This window comes from Macrobrachium nipponense, chromosome 16 (assembly GCF_015104395.2).
Source record: "Macrobrachium nipponense isolate FS-2020 chromosome 16, ASM1510439v2, whole genome shotgun sequence".
In the NCBI taxonomy this organism is placed as follows: domain Eukaryota; kingdom Metazoa; phylum Arthropoda; class Malacostraca; order Decapoda; family Palaemonidae; genus Macrobrachium; species Macrobrachium nipponense.
This window is the reverse complement of record NC_087209.1, coordinates 60,939,484-60,958,120: the sequence shown is the minus strand read 5'-3', so window position 1 is coordinate 60,958,120 and position 18,637 is coordinate 60,939,484. Positions and strand designations below refer to the sequence as shown.

General features: G+C 36.6%; 1 protein-coding gene across 1 annotated transcript in view; it reads right to left on the bottom strand.

Annotated features, from left to right (window-relative positions):
• Nucleotides 1-1,006: 1,006 nt before the first annotated feature.
• The window catches only part of LOC135195449 (trypsin-1-like), a 277,572-nt gene continuing 259,941 nt past the window's right edge, over nucleotides 1,007-18,637 (bottom strand). The window contains exons 5-6 of the transcript XR_010310127.1: nucleotides 1,554-1,616; nucleotides 1,007-1,130 (exon numbers count right to left, since the gene is read on the bottom strand). The gene's annotated coding sequence lies outside the window, so the exon portion shown is untranslated. The remainder of the gene's footprint in view (nucleotides 1,131-1,553; nucleotides 1,617-18,637) is intronic.

Genomic DNA, 18,637 nt, shown 5'->3' with positions numbered 1-18,637 from the left:
ACTCTGAGCTATGACTAAGCAAAACTTATAAATAAATTCAATAATAAATTCTAAATCAATACGGAAATTCATTAATTCAAAATCAACACATATAAATTCAATAAAATTCAAAATCAACAAATATAAATTCAATAATAAATTCAAAATCAGCATATGCAAAATTTAATAATGAAATAAGTCACATGCATGCATAGTATGAAAATGTAATGCAACAGAATAAATGTATAATGCAATAAAATGTCGCATGCAAAATATGAAAATGCAATTCAGAAAATTATGTAATGCAAACAATACTACGCCCATATGCAAAAATCATGTTTAATACAACACATACAAAAATGAAAATCACCAGAGATCCCTAGACACATTTTTAAACAACCCTGTTACCGAGTGCATTTAAATAAGCTATAGTAGATTCACATCACCCGTGCATCTGATGTCTAGGCCAGTCCTTTACGATGCTGCTGATTGGCTGTTGATAAGCCAATCAGAGGGCTGGAAATTCTCGGTCTCTCTCGAGAGTTCACATAGGCAGGATGTATGTTCCACCTCTCCTGAGGGATACCTTAGAAAGACTTATCCCTCAGGAGAGGTGGAACATAGATCCTGCCTATGTGAACTCTCGAGAGAGACTGAAAGTTTCCAGCCCTGTGATTGGCTTATCAACACCCAATCAGCATCGTAAAGGACTGGCCTAGACATCACAAGCACAGGTGATGTGAATCTACTATAGTACTATATCACCATTAACGATCCCGATAATTCTGCCTCATACTCGTCACAACAACAATGGTCACTGACGAGTCATCTATGGAAAAACTGAAACCCGTTTCAACTGACACTGACTGCACTCGAAATTGTCGCAATAAAAAATAGTAAAGCAGTTAAAAAATATACATAACCATCAGTGATAATTTCACTGACAAAACCGCAAATACGAAAACAGTATAAGATAATAAAAATACTAATAAAAACCGTTTGAGAAACATACAATATTATATGTACACATAGTCTACGAATATATATAAATATAATAAACCGTTAAGAAAATACATACAAATACATATGCAACATTAGGCTCAGAGTACAGGGTGCAGTTCGCTATTACTTACCTTGGGGAGATAGAGAATCTGAAAGACAGAAAAAAACGTAATTCAAGTATGTAACTTATAATAATAATAATAATAATAATAATAATAATAATAATAATAATAATAATAATATAAAATTTCATTGTTTACTATCACAACTAAGATGGTGAAAAATAAAAAATATCTAAATCCAATACATACTTTAATAATAATAATAATAATAATAATATAATAATAATAATAATAATAATAATAATAATAATAAAACATTTCATTGTTTATTATTACAACTATGAGCAATAATAATTACAACAAAAATAGTGTTATAAATTCAATGCAATCATGGATTTGAACACAAACTGTCAATTTCGATCAAAGCTGAATACTTGATTCTGTACTGATATTATTCCTAGCTAATATTGTTTCTAATTTTGAGAACCAAAGAGCACGGGTAAAGCTTACCACATCTCCCTCCAGGTGACTGCTGTTAAATCTAGCTGTCATACTTTCTCACTCGTTATGTACCTGAGGGTATAAACTTATTAATCCAGTGAATAATAATAATAATAATAATAATAATAATAATAATAATAATAATAATAATAATAATAATAATAATAATAATGAACCAAACAAAAACTTCTTTCAGTTTTCTTCTGAAGATTGAAAAAGAAACCCACAAATTCAATTTGTAACTTGTTTACTTCTAAGTATTTACATTTAGTGTGGAGTAAAACTAAATGTAAATACTTAGAAGTAAACAAGTTACAAATTGAATTTGTGGGTTTCTTTTTCAATAATAATAATAATAATGAGGTACTTTCCCTCGCAAGAGGTAATTCTCTGCCTCACCCTCTTTTGTTCCTGAGGAAAAATAATAATAATAATAATAATAATAATAATAATAATAATAATAATAATAATAATAATAACAACTGATTATAAAATTTAGGCAAAAGGCCAAGCGCTGGAACCTATGAGGTCATTCGCCGCTGAAAGAGAAACTGACAGTAAAAAGGGTTTGAAACCTGTTACAGGAGGAAAACCTCAAACCGGTTGCACTCTGAGAAAATTGTTAGGAGGGGGTGGAAAGTAAGACGGATGAATGAAAATATGAATGGAGGTGCAGTAAATGGAATGAAAGGGATTGCAGCTAGGGGCCGAGCAGATGCTTCAAAGAACCTTAAGTAACGCCTACAGTAATATAATAGTAATAAAAGAAGATTTGAGAAAAATGTAATCAAAATCTTACTATAATGGACATTATGTCTGTCCGTCCGTTTGTCATTCAATCATTCAATCACGGCCAAACGGCTGGTCTGATGAGCATGAAACTTGGCAGGGTTATGGTGGGGACCCCTAAGATGGTTTATGATGAGGTTTCATCCTACCTGCCCCACTCCGAAGGGGGTGGGGGTGAGAAGGGATTCCCTGAAACGGAGCTGGTTCTGCCCGTGAAATGGGCCTGGTTATGCATGTAGACTTAGTTACTTTACGAATTTCTGACGTATGTTTGTTGGTTTACATAATTCCCTTTACACCTTTTGTCATTATGTGTTTACAAGAATACAATACAGCTGAAGCATTAAACTCATTCATGCACATATCCATGTTTACAACTACGAATTTACAAAGTTATTTCCAAGTATGCCTAACACTATACACGGAAAATAAGAAATTAACGTTTTTTACAATTCACCGAGTGTCCTTCCAGCCTAACTGATCCTAACAAGAAACTAAGTATAGTATTTTCCGTCTTCCGTTATTTGAAACGATGCTTTTACACTGTTAATCCAAAACCCACGCTCCAAAGCGTATGGCAAATTATGCATGTGCCCTCGGGAATCCGACAGCTACCATGTAACGTGCTTTGTATTAGCAATGCTATTCATCAACCGACCTTTACCGCAGTCCTTAAAGGATTTATGCCGCACAGAATTCTCGTTAACTTACCCAATGGTACGAGATAAGGCGATACAAAAATAGAAAATAATGAGAAACGTTTCACTGGATGAAAGAGCCTTTCTGGAAAGAGAGAGGCATTACTGATTTACGATTTGAAGATGTGATCTCGTATTGGTGTCCTTTTAAACTGCGAAGGGGGGTGGATCTCGTATTTGCGTTCAAGATAAAAAAAGCTTCTTGAATAGTAATACTGGATCGACTACTCCTGGTGGAATTTGATTACAGAATTTTATAACATTCAGGATCACAAAGGGCAAGATAATCAAGAAATTGAACACTAGACTAATCGCAGGTTCAATATAATGTTAAAATTGAAATAGTATTTTGCTTAAAACAAATGTGCGTTACCATTACTTAATTTACATCTTAGGTCATCAAACTTGTAAGCAATATTGCCTCTGGTCAACAATTGGTTGGGTGTCAACCAATTAATACCTGGCATTGTCGGTACATAATAATATTCCCAATAATCCCTTACTTGATAGGTTAAGCTGAGTTAGGGTAGGCCATGAAGGGTTGGCTTCAATTCTTATAATTAACCCAAATTAGAAAGTAATAATCATATAGGGGAGGTGAGAATAGGACGAATTATATTCACAGTGGTGTCTGTGGGCAAGGCCTAAATAAATGCACTGAATTTGTAGATAAATAAAAACCTTTCATGACAGATGTTTATGCAAGGCAGCTTCCCTGGTAAAATAAGACATATGCTTACGTCAGATCTATTTAGTTATATGTTGGATGCCTAATACATGATGTGCCAGAGTAGCTAGGAACATGGTGGATAATGGGATTGAGAAAAGTATACTGTCATATGAAATTCTTCTGAAACAACTCATTTCTTTACATATATCTCCTCACCAATATCAGTCTACTAACATTGTTGCCAATATATATCCCTTCATATCGTTACAAGAGATAATAGAGACTGGAGTATTTTCTATTCAATGACATCTATATTCCATCTACACAAACCTTCCAATAATACAAGAATATCCGCTAGTAGAGACAGGTTTTCAAGCTCATCCTCCCAAACTAAAGGTGATCAATCAATGTCAGGAAGGGGATGAGGGGGGAAGATGTGTATCAGACTGAATGCTGCATCCTAGGTTAGGTTAGGTTAAGATGTTTTGCTTAAGGTTGATGCATCCTCGGTTAGGTTAGGTTAAGATGTTTTGCCTAAGGTTAACAAGTGGAGGAATAAAGCATTCTGCTCCGGTGGACACTGCCCACCCATGGTTAGGTTAGGTTACAGCAGGGCTACCATAAGGTTACAATGAATCCATATTATTTGCCCTTTTCACCCCTTTCTTCTATTTTTCCAACTTACGTTGATGACTGATTTAACGGCATCATTTTTTCATCACCAAACAAAACCCAGATCCTCAGTCTGATCCCCTGTATGTGAATGGTTATAAGATATAAAAACACCAGCTTAATTGTAAAAAACATAACAACAATAAGATAAGCAGTCCAAAAAGGTGTTTGGCAAGAGGTAAATTAACCAAGCATTGGCACCCTTTTAGTCCTGATATCTAAATAAAACCATGCGATTGCAATTGTTAGTCCCCTACATTGTTAAAAGGGTGCAGCATGGGAAATAGAAAAAAAATCTGGTCGTTTATACAGCAACAGAAAAAACAATCAGACCGCAATGATGAGAAGTCAAATCATAGCGGATATAATAAATTGCCATGACAAATATTTATGCATTAAGTAATACCAAGACAAATTTTTTCCATGAGGAAAGTGAATGGCTTGTCATTAATATGCAAGACATTTAAAGGTTGATGTAGAAAGAGCCTTTATAATACTCTTTGTTCTTTTGTAGTTCTTTGTCTACCCTCATAAGGTTAGGTTGGAACTCTGTGGTGCAAAGAGTTCATATTCAGTTTCTGTTACCTACAGTTTTGTTTTTTTCATCAAGGTTTTCATGTATGTAGAGATTTATATCACATGTTTTAACTTCTTTTGAGATCTCCTCCTTGCCATTCAGCATTATACTGTTATTGATTTGTTAATAGTTTATATTTGCTTAAATGCATATCCCCTAATATGACTGTAACCTCTACTGAACTTGAAAACTATACTTTAAGAAATTTTCACCTACATAGGAGCTACAATTTCAAATGTTAAATAATAGTCAAGAAAGGCCTTTCCAACTCGCAATGTAAGAAAACATCCTTTCTTGACTATGATAAACAAAAAGCATAGGGTGAATAATAGCGAGAGGTCAAACGGGCCCTGGTGTGGTTGGACCTGTAACCCTTAAAACAGATTAGGTTAGGTAGGGAAGGGATAGGCTCGGGTACAACCCCATACATTTCAAACAATTTTTCTTTATTTTATATGTATATATTTTCTCATAAGTTATAGGGGTTACAGTCAAAGTGAGGAAATAGATTCTGGCCAGGTAGATTCGGGTGTCCTAGATTAAGTTAAATTAGGTTATGATATATGTACCACATCACATTACTTTGCAAAAGTTGGGGATGGGGAAAAGAAGGCTAAGACCTTCATATGTAGCTCCTAATGTTCTAGGTTGGGTTAGGGTATAATGCACAGTCATCACCACTGCCACATTTTCATGATTTGTAACTTTTTTTGTTTTAATTCTTGATTACGCACACAGGCTATATAATTTTTTTCTACTATTTCTCTACCAGTTTCTTGTGCGTTTTCAGCAGTAACTAACATTTAATCAACCTTAAAGAGAGAAATGCAAAGACTCTCAGAACTGAAAACTAAAAAAATTTTAAAAGTTCTAAAACCAAACTTGTTAATATTCTAAATGACCACTGCCCATGTCACAGGTCACTTTTGTGACTTCATACGCATATACTCCAATATGATTTGTACATTCAAGTCCACGAAGGTAGGAACACACCAAATACTGTGGTTACAGCACAGTATTAGTAAAAAAAAATTCTATTACATTACTATCTCAGCAGTGGACTCAATGCCAATGCACAAGGTAAAGTATTAGTGAGAGTTTGCCTACATAATGTGGAGATTTTTGCTCTTCACACTAGGTCTCGGTAAGTGACTCATACGGGTCCCTGATCAAGTAGAATTTTTTTTTTTTTTTTTTTTTTTTATAAAGCTATGCCCTAGGTTAGGTTAGGTTTGGGCATACCTAGTTCCCTTAGGACGAGGTAAGTGCGGAAAATATCTCTCCAGTTTGTATAGGGAGAGACACTATGCTGGGCTATATCAGGCATTAGGGGTGCAGGATTAAATTACAATCCACTAGGCCTAGGTCCACCTGACAAGCTCCTGAGACTGCATAGGCCTAAGGAAAGTCCTACTTCTGCCTTTTCTAAAACGATTAAATTATATAAACCTTATTAATTCATTAAATATTCCTATTCCACAGTAAAAATAAAAACTTTTCTTGCATATCTTCCTGTTATGGTATCTACATAGGCTACAGCTAAGACTAACCTGACTTCCAGTAGTCTTAGTACTTTACATGATAGCTACTATGAGATTCAGGGTCTCTGTAACATGGTTTTTTTGGACTTTGCTCCTTGTCAAAGCATCGGATGTAGCTGAAAGTTGACACATGTATATTTTACAACTACACACAAATTTTATCAGCATTATCAATAACCTAAACCCGATAGTTTTAATTTTTATAGAGTAAAAATGATCTAGCTGACGCCATGGCCAATGATTACGAGCCAAGAGTCGAAAAACATTCATTACGTAAGCAAGGTAAACAAACACCTTTTGACGAAATGTTGCCCCGCCCATCCACCAGACAGAAAATCCATCGGCTCTGAAACCCAAAGACTTTATGAATTGGCTGGAACGATCCATGAGATGTTGTGGGTGGGTTATCAGTGCTAGCGTAGTAATACTACTGTAGCAGTAGTGCTGCAACAGTATAGCAGTAATATACATGAATTAAACGTTTAGGCCAACTGCTGGGATCCTTGAGGATCATTTTGCACTTCTTACAACTACACGAGAAATTAGTTTTTATAGCCAGAAGTTAAATTTTCTAATCCAACAATGCCCATGGTAGCCTTCAGTGTTATCCTGAATTATAACGAGGTGAAAGTGGGTGGGGCCTCATGAAGTCATCATTCTGACGATAATTATTGGTGAAGGTTTAAAGCCAATATACGGCACCGGCTATTTTTTTTTTTTTTTTTCAGTAAATAAGTAGATAGCCAATAAATAAAAATTGCTTGACATTGGATATAACAGTTATCAAATCAAGCTTGTCTACTATGTTTTTGATAATTACCAACTATTCCCTACATCTTGTCAATCTGATTGTGACCTATAAAGTAGACTGTAATTTCTTAGGAAACTTATTTTGGGAGTTAGACTAATAATCGAAGTGTTTTTGTATTTATTAACATATTTGTTGGTCTGTTCATTATGACAATTATCAGTGGAGAGGTTCCAGAGTTCATAAAGGTGTACTGCTTTGCTTGTATTTAAATTTGTATGTCATTGTTTGCCTGAGGTTTAGCCTTCGTTACGTATAGCCAATCATCCATCGAGAAGAGTGGGAGAAATGCTGTCATAAGTTACGTAACGAGTGCGTTCAAAACCTTTTCTCTGAGTAAGTTGGCCCGTCTTCAAAAAAAGTCACTTTTACATTATAAGTACCAAATTTATTCAACCTACTTAATGCAGAATACAGTAAAAATTTATGTGTGGATAAAATATGTATTCTGAATAAGCGTTGTATTTATGAAATGCATAGATAAAAAGTTATTGCGAAAAAACCGTGTTACAGAGGCCCTGAATCTCATAGTAGGCTGATAGGTTTCTCACGTACCACTGACTCCATAAATACACGTTCTTGTTTATTTTGTTGTGTGAATAAACATTCCGGTAATTCAGCAATCTTAAGACACATTTTCGCGATCACCGAACACTTTCAACGAAAATGGAACAGGGTGTTATGTCAGCACAATGGTCATGGTTCGAGGCATTGTCTTTACAACGTCGCACTTGGCGCAGTTTGCCTATCTTGTTCGTTTGTTGATGTTATGATTCTTCTTCTTTCTTCTTCTTCTTTTTTTAGGAACAAGAACTTTTATTAATCCTTTAATCCATAAGGTGGTTCATATCGATATATATATATATTATATATATATATATTATATATATATATATATATATATATATATACTTTTACTTGACCTTTCGCTTTTGACCATCTAACTTTCACCAAGGTAAAAAAATCATGTTATTTTCTTAACGACTTCGTGAAGTGTCTTAAGTTCAACGTAACTTAAGTATCTACCTAATTCTAATAACGTTGTCGATTTTGTTTAAAAAATCATTAGTATATGCATTAATAGGAAGGGATCACTAACACAATCCCAGAGCATTTCAAACTTGCGTAAACCGAATAGAATAAACATGAATTGCTACTTTACAAGGCTACCGATCATTATTTTTTCTTAATATGTTTCCATTCCCCTGCTAAGCACCTACGTGGAAGTTGTGTCAATACTCCGTAACCTGAAAACTCAAGTATCTGGTTTCTTATGGTAGGTCTGAGTCGCCAATCGACTGAAATATATTATCGTAATTTCCGTCTTATAACTTGTCATGAAACGTTTTATTTATAGACTTACAGTGGTAACACATCGTTTCTCTCTCTCTCTCTCTGATACGGGTTTAATAATAAATAATCGACGTAAGGCAGTATAACTAGATGAAAATGGCTCTATCATACTAATATTTTAGACCAATGACCGAACGCCCAAATGAATCAATGAGGAATGGAATGGAATATAGAGTTTAGGGTAACTTTAGGCCAAAGGCCAAGCTCTGAGACCTATGAGATCATTCAACACTGGAAAGGAAATTAAGAATAGATAGGTTTCAAAAGTGTAACAGGTGGAAAACCTCGCAGTTGCACTATGAAATAATTGTTAGGAGAGGGTAGCTAGCAAGATAGGAGAAAGATAATATGAATGAAGGCACAGTAAAAGAAATGAAAGGGGTTGAAGCTAGCCTACAGTGCAACCTACGAGGTGCACTGACGGTACTACCCCCCTACGGGAAATAAACAATTAAAAACAAATAACATACCTTCAGACACTAAACCGTAGACCTACCTGGCGAATTAATATAATCTGAGATAAGCGTCAAAGCGTTAATTGGCTGCTCCCAATTCAAGTGTGCGCCTAAGTGATGTTTCACCCTCAATGGAAGCCCGTTAAGGCTAGACGCCTACTGATACGAAGCTCAATCCGATTACCATCGTCATATTATCGTTCCCAACAGAGTCGATAGCTTCCCAGTATTCTCTGTAACGGGGTTTACACATTACATAACCGTTCACAGATTCCTAACGTCTCAGTATTCCCCTGAAACTTGGCTTATAATTCAATGCTTCGTCGATTTATGAGACTTTCTATATTTGTACAACTTGGGGAAAGTATCTATTGAATGGAGATGTTTACTTATTATAAGGATATTCACAGATATATATGATACCTCCCCTGTGTGCTATGTAGCGTGGCATATACATAATTAGTCTATAGGTTATATCATTACACTCAGCATCTTTACACAAGAATGGAGTCTCTTGAATGATGGTATTGAACTTATTGGATGAATAAACACAGGTATCAAATAATAATTTCATTAATAATGAAGGGAAAGATCAGTCACTTGGTGATAAGTGAACAAATGAATCATGACATTTAGGGCATGACGCCAAGAACTGGGACACTTTCATCCATTCAGTGATTAAGACAGTGAAGAGTGACACTTTCATCATTCAGTGATTAAGACAGTGAAGAGTGACACTTTCATCATTCAGTGATTAAGACAGTGAAGAGTGACACTTTCATCCATTCAGTGATTAAGACAGTGAAAAGTGACACTTTCATCCATTCAGTGATTAAGACAGTGAAGAGTGACACTTTCATCCATTCAGTGATTAAGACAGTGAAGAGTGACACTTTCATCCATTCAGTGATTAAGACAGTGAAAAGTGACACTTTCATCCATTCAGTGATTAAGACAGTGAAGAGTGACACTTTCATCCATTCAGTGATTAAGACAGTGAAGAGTGACACTTTCATCCATTCAGTGATTAAGACAGTGAAGAGTGACACTTTCATCCATTCAGTGATTAAGACAGTGAAGAGTGACACTTTCATCCCATTAAGTGATTAAGACGGGAAGGGAAGTGACACTTTCATCCATTCAGTAATTAAGACAGTGAAGAGTGACACTTTCATCCATTCAGTGATTAAGACAGTGAAGAGTGACACTTTCATCCATTCAGTGATTAAGACAGTGAAGAGTGACACTTTCATCCATTCAGTGATTAAGACAGGGAAGAGTGACACTTTCATCATTCAGTGATTAAAAGACAGTGAGAAGTGACACTTTCGTCCATTCAGTGATTGAGACCGTGAACAGTGACATTTCATCCATTCAGTGATTAAGACAGTGAAGAGTGACACTTTCATGCATTCAGTGATTAAGACAGTGAAGAGTGACACTTTCATCCATTCAGTGATTAAGACAGTTAAGAGTGACACTTTCATGCATTCAGTGATTGAGACAGTGAAAAGTGACCGACACGTTCATCCATTCAGACTAAGACAGGGAAAAGTGACATTTTCGTCCATTCAGCGATCGAGACAGTGAAAAGTGATACTTTCATCCTGAATATTCAGCGATTGAGACAGTGAAAAGTGAGAGCTATGGTGGTTGAATAGGAAGACGAAGAGAATCAACAAATACATGAGATGAAGTAAAAGTTGTTGAAGGTGAAAAGCAGTGAAAACCCCACAGATGCGCTAAGAAGTGTCAGTCAGAGAATTTGGACAGCTGGCACGAAGCAGTGAAGCTAGAATGAAGGGAAAAACAAAGGTAAAAAGCGGGTGCAGCTAGGGGCCGAAGGGACACAGGAAACACCATTTAGTAATGCCTACAGTGCACCAGGTGATGGTCCCCTAAACGGCTGTTACAAGTAGTGATCTACGAATGTATCAGACCTTTTGCTTTTAGACACTACTAAGATGTAACGCGTCTTGAATTAAGCTGTATCCCTACCAGTCTTGCAAACCTTTAGGTACCCAAATCCTCACACTTTTGAGCCTCGCAACTCCAAACCCTCAGCTTCTCCAGTCCTTAAATCTTCATGTATACTTCACGAGGGCAATGCAGATTAAGCCTATCTCGTCGGATAGCAAAAGAATCGCGAATTACACTACCGCTGGCAGCGGCGGACATGCTTTGATGGTTCCATTGTGAGGGGAAACAATGGCGAAATATTCCTTGCGGAATGCTGGGTCCTTCGCATTCGCTTTGCAGAGTAAACATATATACACACACACACACACGCACAAAACACAGAATACACACACACACCAACACAATACCAGTTGTATGTTTTCGGAAATGAAGGCTTTCAAACTCCAGGCACTGAAATAGATTTTAGTCCAAAGTCGAGGTAAACGTGCTCATGCGCGCGCGCACGCACGTACAATCAACTGTATATTTTCAGATAGGACGATATTGAAACTCCAGTGATTAAGAGCCTTATGCTTCGAGTTCAAGCGAAGATGCAATGCATTACTACCCCAGTGCAATTCTCCCTGTATTTTAACAATATACTTACATTTGTATCTATTCATTTATTAATTTGTTAATTTATTTTTTAGTAAGTGATCTCTTCTTTCTGTACGTCCTATTACCCTCTGCTACTTTCTTCTGGTGAACACCATATTCTTTGAAAGCTTGAATTTCAAGTCAAAGTCTACTGTGGGCTTGTTCCACGTGAATGGGGTTCATCTTCTGAATAATAATAATAATAATAATAATAATAATAACGAGACCATAAACCACATAGCAAGCGAATGTCTGGCATTTGTACAGAACCAGTTCAAAAAGAGGCATGATTCAGTAACAAAAGTCCTCCACTGGAGCCTGTGCTAGAAACAGCAGGTACCTTGCAGTAATCAGTGGTACGAGCACCAACCTGAGGGAGTGATAGAAAACGAACAGGCAAAGATCCTTTGGGACTACGGTATCAGAGCAGATAGGGTGAAACGTGCCAATAGACCTGACGAGACGTTGATTGACAAAATCAAGAAGACTGTATCACTCACTGATGTCACAATACCATAGGATACCATAGTAGATGAGAAAGAAGAAGAAAAAATTTTTAAGTATCAAGATCTGAAAATAGAAATAGGAAGGATATGGGACATGCCATTGGAAATTGTACCCATAATCAAAGGAACACTAGGCACGACCTCAAGATCCCTGAAAGGAAACCTGGAAAAACTAGATGCTGAAGTAGCTCCAGGACCCATGCAGAAGAGTGTTCTACTAGATATAGCGCGCATAATAAGAAAAGTGATGGACTCTTAAGGAGGCAGGATGCAACCCGGAGCCCCACACTGTAAAAACCGCCCAGCCGATGACTGTGATAGAGCCCCCCCCCAAAAAAAAATAATAATAATGGACATTACTGAGTGTAATTCATACGTTCCAAATGACGAAGAATGTGGATGATTGCTTACCTAAGTTCATGACTTTTGCTAGTTCATATACAAATAATAATAAATTAAAAATAACGAATGGTAGTGGTTAGGAATATTTTTATCTGAAGTGAAAACTAAAAGGGGAAAGATCAGCCAGCTGTTAAATTAGCAGCTATCCAAGTAATTTTTGCTTACCATTTCATTGCAAGTATGTTTACTCCAACAACAACACCTCGCAGTAGGGAAATGCTCAGTAGCACAACAAGCAGTCGTTGCAAAGTACACCGAGATCAACGACCCGTTTCAAATTGCATTTCGACAAATCCAGAATAAATGGGATTTATCCTCACAAAAGGAAGGCTGCTGAAACAAACTTGGCAGAAAAGCAACACCTACACACGCACAAACATACGTACACATATCCACACGTCCAGCGCCCAGGAAAGGAAGAGAACATTAAAATCACCGACCCGTCTAAAGTGCAACAGCAGGGCTACTCAAATACACACACACAATAAACACTTAATGAATTGTTCCGCCGAACACCCTTATTCACCCCCGCAAAAAGTGGAACTTCAATGAGTCGGAGAGAAAAATACCACGAGGAAAACAGAACGGAAACGAAAATTAAAAGAGGGAAACAGGCAAAAAAATCAAAATAAAAAAAAAAATAGGAAAAATCCAAATTGCTTTGTTGTAAAGAGAACGCCCCCCTATCGTGGCGTTCCCTCGTTAAGACCTCTCACATGTTTACTCTAAAAGTCTTTAAATTTCGTGTACAATGACCCCTCATTTGGGCTCTCCCCTCTGGTCACATTGTATTCTCTCTCTCTCTCTCTCTCTCTCTCTCTCTTCCCTCATCCAGCCCTCTCGACTCTGTTTGAATGCCTTATTATTTAAATATCCTCATTATTTTGTTATCCTCCCGACGTTTTATTCAAATCTGACATCCGACCTCGTCATAATTTATGAGGATAGAGCATATCATAGCTAACCAAAATAATGGATTTTTTTTTTAATAAACTTCTAATACTTTTTTACCCTCAATACCTCGTTCGCTCTTTTTCTCCCCCCTTTAGTGGTTATTTGCAACGCTATGCACTTCAAAAACTGTTTTTTTTTTCACGTTCGTGTCTTGCTTGTTTTTCGGTACACGAATTTCAACAAAATAAGTTGGAGTACTGATGTCCCTGTGGAAGTCATTATGGCAGTGGCAGATCTAAGCATAAAGATTTGTCGCTCCCCCTCTCCTCTCTCTCTCTCTCTCTCGTCTCTTCACTCTATATTATCTCTCTACACAATATATATATATATATATATATATATATATATATACATATATATTTGTGGGTTACAGAACATAATACACACACACACACAGCACACACACACACACACACACACACACATATATATATATTTATATATATATATATATATATATATATATATATATATAATATATACAATAATATATATATATATATATGTAAAAAAAATGTATGTATATCTGTGTGTGTACTTAAATGAAAATCAATTTCGCAAGATACAATATTAAAACATCTATCAAAAACCTATAAGAACACTTAGAAGCAGATGCATTTTAACGCACGCATTCTAACAGCTGTAAGCCTCGTATTTATAGACGCACCAGAGCGTGTTCCCTATTACCACATGCATTAATATTTCCATACGAGCGTCTGCACGTATCAGCTTAAATATGCGCATGCATAATGCAATACTGCATTCACATGCATAAAAGCAGTCGAGTCGAGGACTATAGAAGCGTGTCCTTGTATCCATATCTGCTACGACTGAGCGACGCTAATGGAACCTTACATCGGTGCATTAAGTTGAGAGAGAGAAATAAATAAATAAATAAATGAATAAAAAGTAAAAATTCGTGTCCTTTTCCCTTTTCACGAAGCAGCAATCATGAACAAGGAGCTTCGGAGGAGGGGAGTGAGAAGGATATAGAAGTCATCCTTCCTCAAGAAGGAGTGTGCTCTTCCTCCAACTCCTCCTCCTCCTTCTCGAACTCAAACTCCTCGGCCTTCCCGTCAGAGACAATTACATGCAGGGGACTCGAATCCTTCAGTCTGATAATTAGTCTTAATGGAAAGATCATTAAATACTTCCCGTAAGAAATGGCAGCTTCAACCCCGCCCCCCTCCCCTTTTTCCTACCCCCACCCCTGCCTATCCGCTCCCCATACCCGACAGACCGACTGCTTGTCCTCATTCCTTACTCCTGCTTACCCTCCGCCCGTAACAACACTCCTACCTACCCCATACCCCCACCCACAACCTGCCTACCTTCTTACCCCAACTACCACCCCTGCCTAACCTAACCATTTCCTAACTCCTACCCAAACACCTTCCTTCCCCCAAGGTCAATCCCCCCGCCCCCGCCTCCATCCTAATGTCTTCGTCATTTGTCATTCCCTGTGTCTCACAGTCCGATGGTTCGCTTCTTGTCTCCGACAATGATTGTTTCCGGTCTCTCAGGTGGTCACAATGATGGCCTCCATTAATGCAACAATGAAAATTAACTTTTTCTCTTTGCCGTTAAGTTCCAGTTTCCGTGGGGTTTTTTTCAATCTTAATATTTTTTTTCTCTCCTTCCTCAAAATAAGACGAGCGGAGAGGCAAAAAAAAGAAAAAGAAAAAAAAACATGAACTCTTCTGAGAAAATGTTTGTTCATAAATTGGAGGAACCCATTAAGATTATGAAAGCATTTCATAAAAAAAAAGCGTAAAGGAAAATTCCTGGGTAACATTCTCTCAGCGATAAAAAATACGACAAGTTTCTTTTTTCTTTTAAAAGAAAGAGAAAATGCATTATCATAAATCATGCAGTAAGCGGTGCATGAGAGAAGATGCAGGACTACGTAAGAGGAGGCGCCTTGAATATTCCTAATCTTAATTTTCTCGTCTTAACTCCCCGAAAACCAGGTTCGGGTGGCTGGCTGCAGGAATTTCTTAATATTCCCCTTTCGTCGACGGTTACTTGGAACTCGCTGGATATTCCCAGGAATCATTTTATGGAATGGAATGGAATATAGAATTCAGGTCAAAGAGCAAGCACTGGGAGCGGATGGATAGCAAGAGGGAAGAAAGAGAATGTGAGCAGAGGTACAGTAAAAGGAATGAAAGGGGTTGCAGCCAGGGGCCAAGGGGACGCTGTAAAGATCCTTAAATAACAACTACAGTGCACCGCGTGAGATGCACTGACAGCAATATCCCCCTACGGGAGGAATCATTTTAAGGTAAGCAACTATACCATGGTGCTGTAAATAACCAGCCGAATTGGTTAGTATTTGAGCAAAAAAGGCAAACAATTCCACCGAAATAAATGACAGAAATCATGCTTGGGCTTTTCATGACTCGTTTGGATATTACATTTTGGTTTTACTTATCGAACTGGAAAACATCTTTTGGTTTTACTGATTAATTTGGAAAATGCATTGTGATTTTATTTCTTATTTTTTAAAGACTTATTATGACTTAATTCCTCCTCATGGAAACCCCGATTTGAAATTTATTCATCCACGCAGAATTCGTGTTTTGGTTTTATCTAATTCGTTCACTCGGTGCCTTTGGTTTCTTGTCTTGGACGTCCCATTCTTGTGTTGCAAGACTCTCTAGCAATGATTTCCGGGACGAGGTTCCTGGTCCCCAGCCCACAGCATCTTTGACTATATAATAACAAATGAGAAAATCGTATTTGTCAGACTATTTCAAAATTACCATCTTATATACTTCACGATTATACAGTGAATGAAGCCACTGGTTTGTCAATAGCTTACATAAATGACCCAGGATGAGGTATTTTCTAACAGCAGTATGTTTTTCTTAGGGCAAATTTTGTTCCAGTGACGACAGATTAATATTAACCGATGAATTAGGACCAGATCAATATATACCAACGGACGTAGGCCCAGAAAAAAAATAATAATTAATGAAAAAATGAGTAGAGCCTACAATGAAAACTAAATTAAAGTACACCAGTGAACGCAAATGTATATGTACTGTATACACAGACATACTCAATATATGTATACATATGTATATGTATATATTATGTATATATAAATATGTGTACACACAGATATGTTATATACATATATACATACACAAATATATGTAAAAAAAAAAAAAAAAAAAAAAAAAAAAAAAAAGACTAGACGAAGGAATTCGTCCCCCTGACCAAGACTCGATTGGAAGTTCCTTCCTTCCTTCCTTCCTTCCTCCTCCTCCTGGCAGTTCCTTATGGGGTCAGGGTTATAAATCTAACTTCTAATTGCTCCTGTCACTTTAAATTCCAGACCCGACCATTCTTCCTTCGTTATCGTCTCCCCTGGAAAATGATTTCTTCGCTGGACTCTTAATGAATTCCGGTAAGTGCTTCTCCGTCCGGAGTTGCAAAAGGCAAATGGGGATGGGGTATTAGTGATGGAATAATAATAATAATAATAATAATAATAATAATAATAATAATAATAATAATAATAATAATAATAATTAATAATAGTAGTAGGGAAAAAACTCTCTATCACGAGAGTATATATAAAGTTCTAAAGGGCCCACAATAATACAAAGTGTAAAAAGGACCCTTTAGAACGAATAATAATAATAATAATAATAATAATAATAATAATAATAATAATAATAATAATAATAATAATAATAATTGCAAAGGGAGCGTTACCGATCGTAAGTCTGAAAATACACTTTTCATGTGAATGACGTAACAGCAAGTTTTCATTATTATTATTATTATTATTATTAGTATTATCATAATACTTCAGAAGATGAACCCTATTCATTCTAAGTAATAATAATGTAATTGCAAAGGGAGAGTTACCGATCGTAACTCTGAAAATATACTTTTCATGTAAATGACGTAACCAGATGTTTTTCATTATTATTATTATTATTTTTATTATTATTATTATTATTATTTTAATTATTATATTATTAATTAATATTATTATTATAATACTTCAGAAGATGAACCCTATTCATTCAAGTTTCCAAAGAATATGACGGCGTTCATTAGGAAGAAGAGGACGTAAAGAGAAATACAGAAAGGAGAGATCTCACTTATTAAAAAAGGAAAAAATAAATCAATAAACAGATAAAAATTATATCTGAATGCAAGATGACTAAAAGGGAATAAAATAGAAGGGCAATCTAATGCCGTGATATAGCCCAAACCCGAACAAGAGTCATTAAAAGTCAGTGGAAGGATGGAGGACACTCATCCTTCAAAAGCACTTACTGGAATCCAAGCACATTAGTCTCTTCCAAGCACTTATTCACAGAGCCACAGATGACGTCACTGGTGTACCTTAACAGTGATCATCTACATTTTTTTTATTCAACCGAAAAAAAACACCTAAATGTTTTCATTTCATTTAAGGTACACTAAAAGTTGTTCTGCTCAACATAATTGTTATGCTAATGACTGTCTTTGTGCCTCTGTTGAAACAAAGGTTTTTTGTTTTTTGTTTTGCCCCCCCCCCCCCCCCCCCCCCCCCCCCCCCCCCCCCGCCCCCCACACCCCTATTTTTGGAGTATTTTTACCGTTAACAAAAACACAGCCACATACTCCATTGTTCTTGCTGGTTCCTGATGCTGGGGGGAGGAAGGGGTGATACAATTGTTCGTTTACCTTTACAATCAAAGTTCGGAGCCATTTATCACGATTCATCATTCACCCATGAATAGAGTCCCTCTGAACGATTTGCATAATGATGCACGATTTGTTTCAGGATTAATCTCCGTTCTTTATTCTTCCTTTCTCTCTCATTTCTTTTATTCCTCCCCTCTTTCCTCATCTTCGGAGCTGGAATATAAAATTGGGACATACAATTTAGGCTATAGGACAACTGCTGGGACCTATGAGGCCATTCAGCGCTGAAAATAAGGTTGAAACAACTGTTAGGAGAGGGTGGCAATTGAGATGGAGCAAAAAGAATATGAACGGAGGTACAGTAAAAGGAATGAAAGGGGGTTACAGTTAGGGGCCGAAGGGACTCTGCAAAAAAAAAAAGCTACAGTAATGCATATAGTGAAGTGGGTGAGGTATACC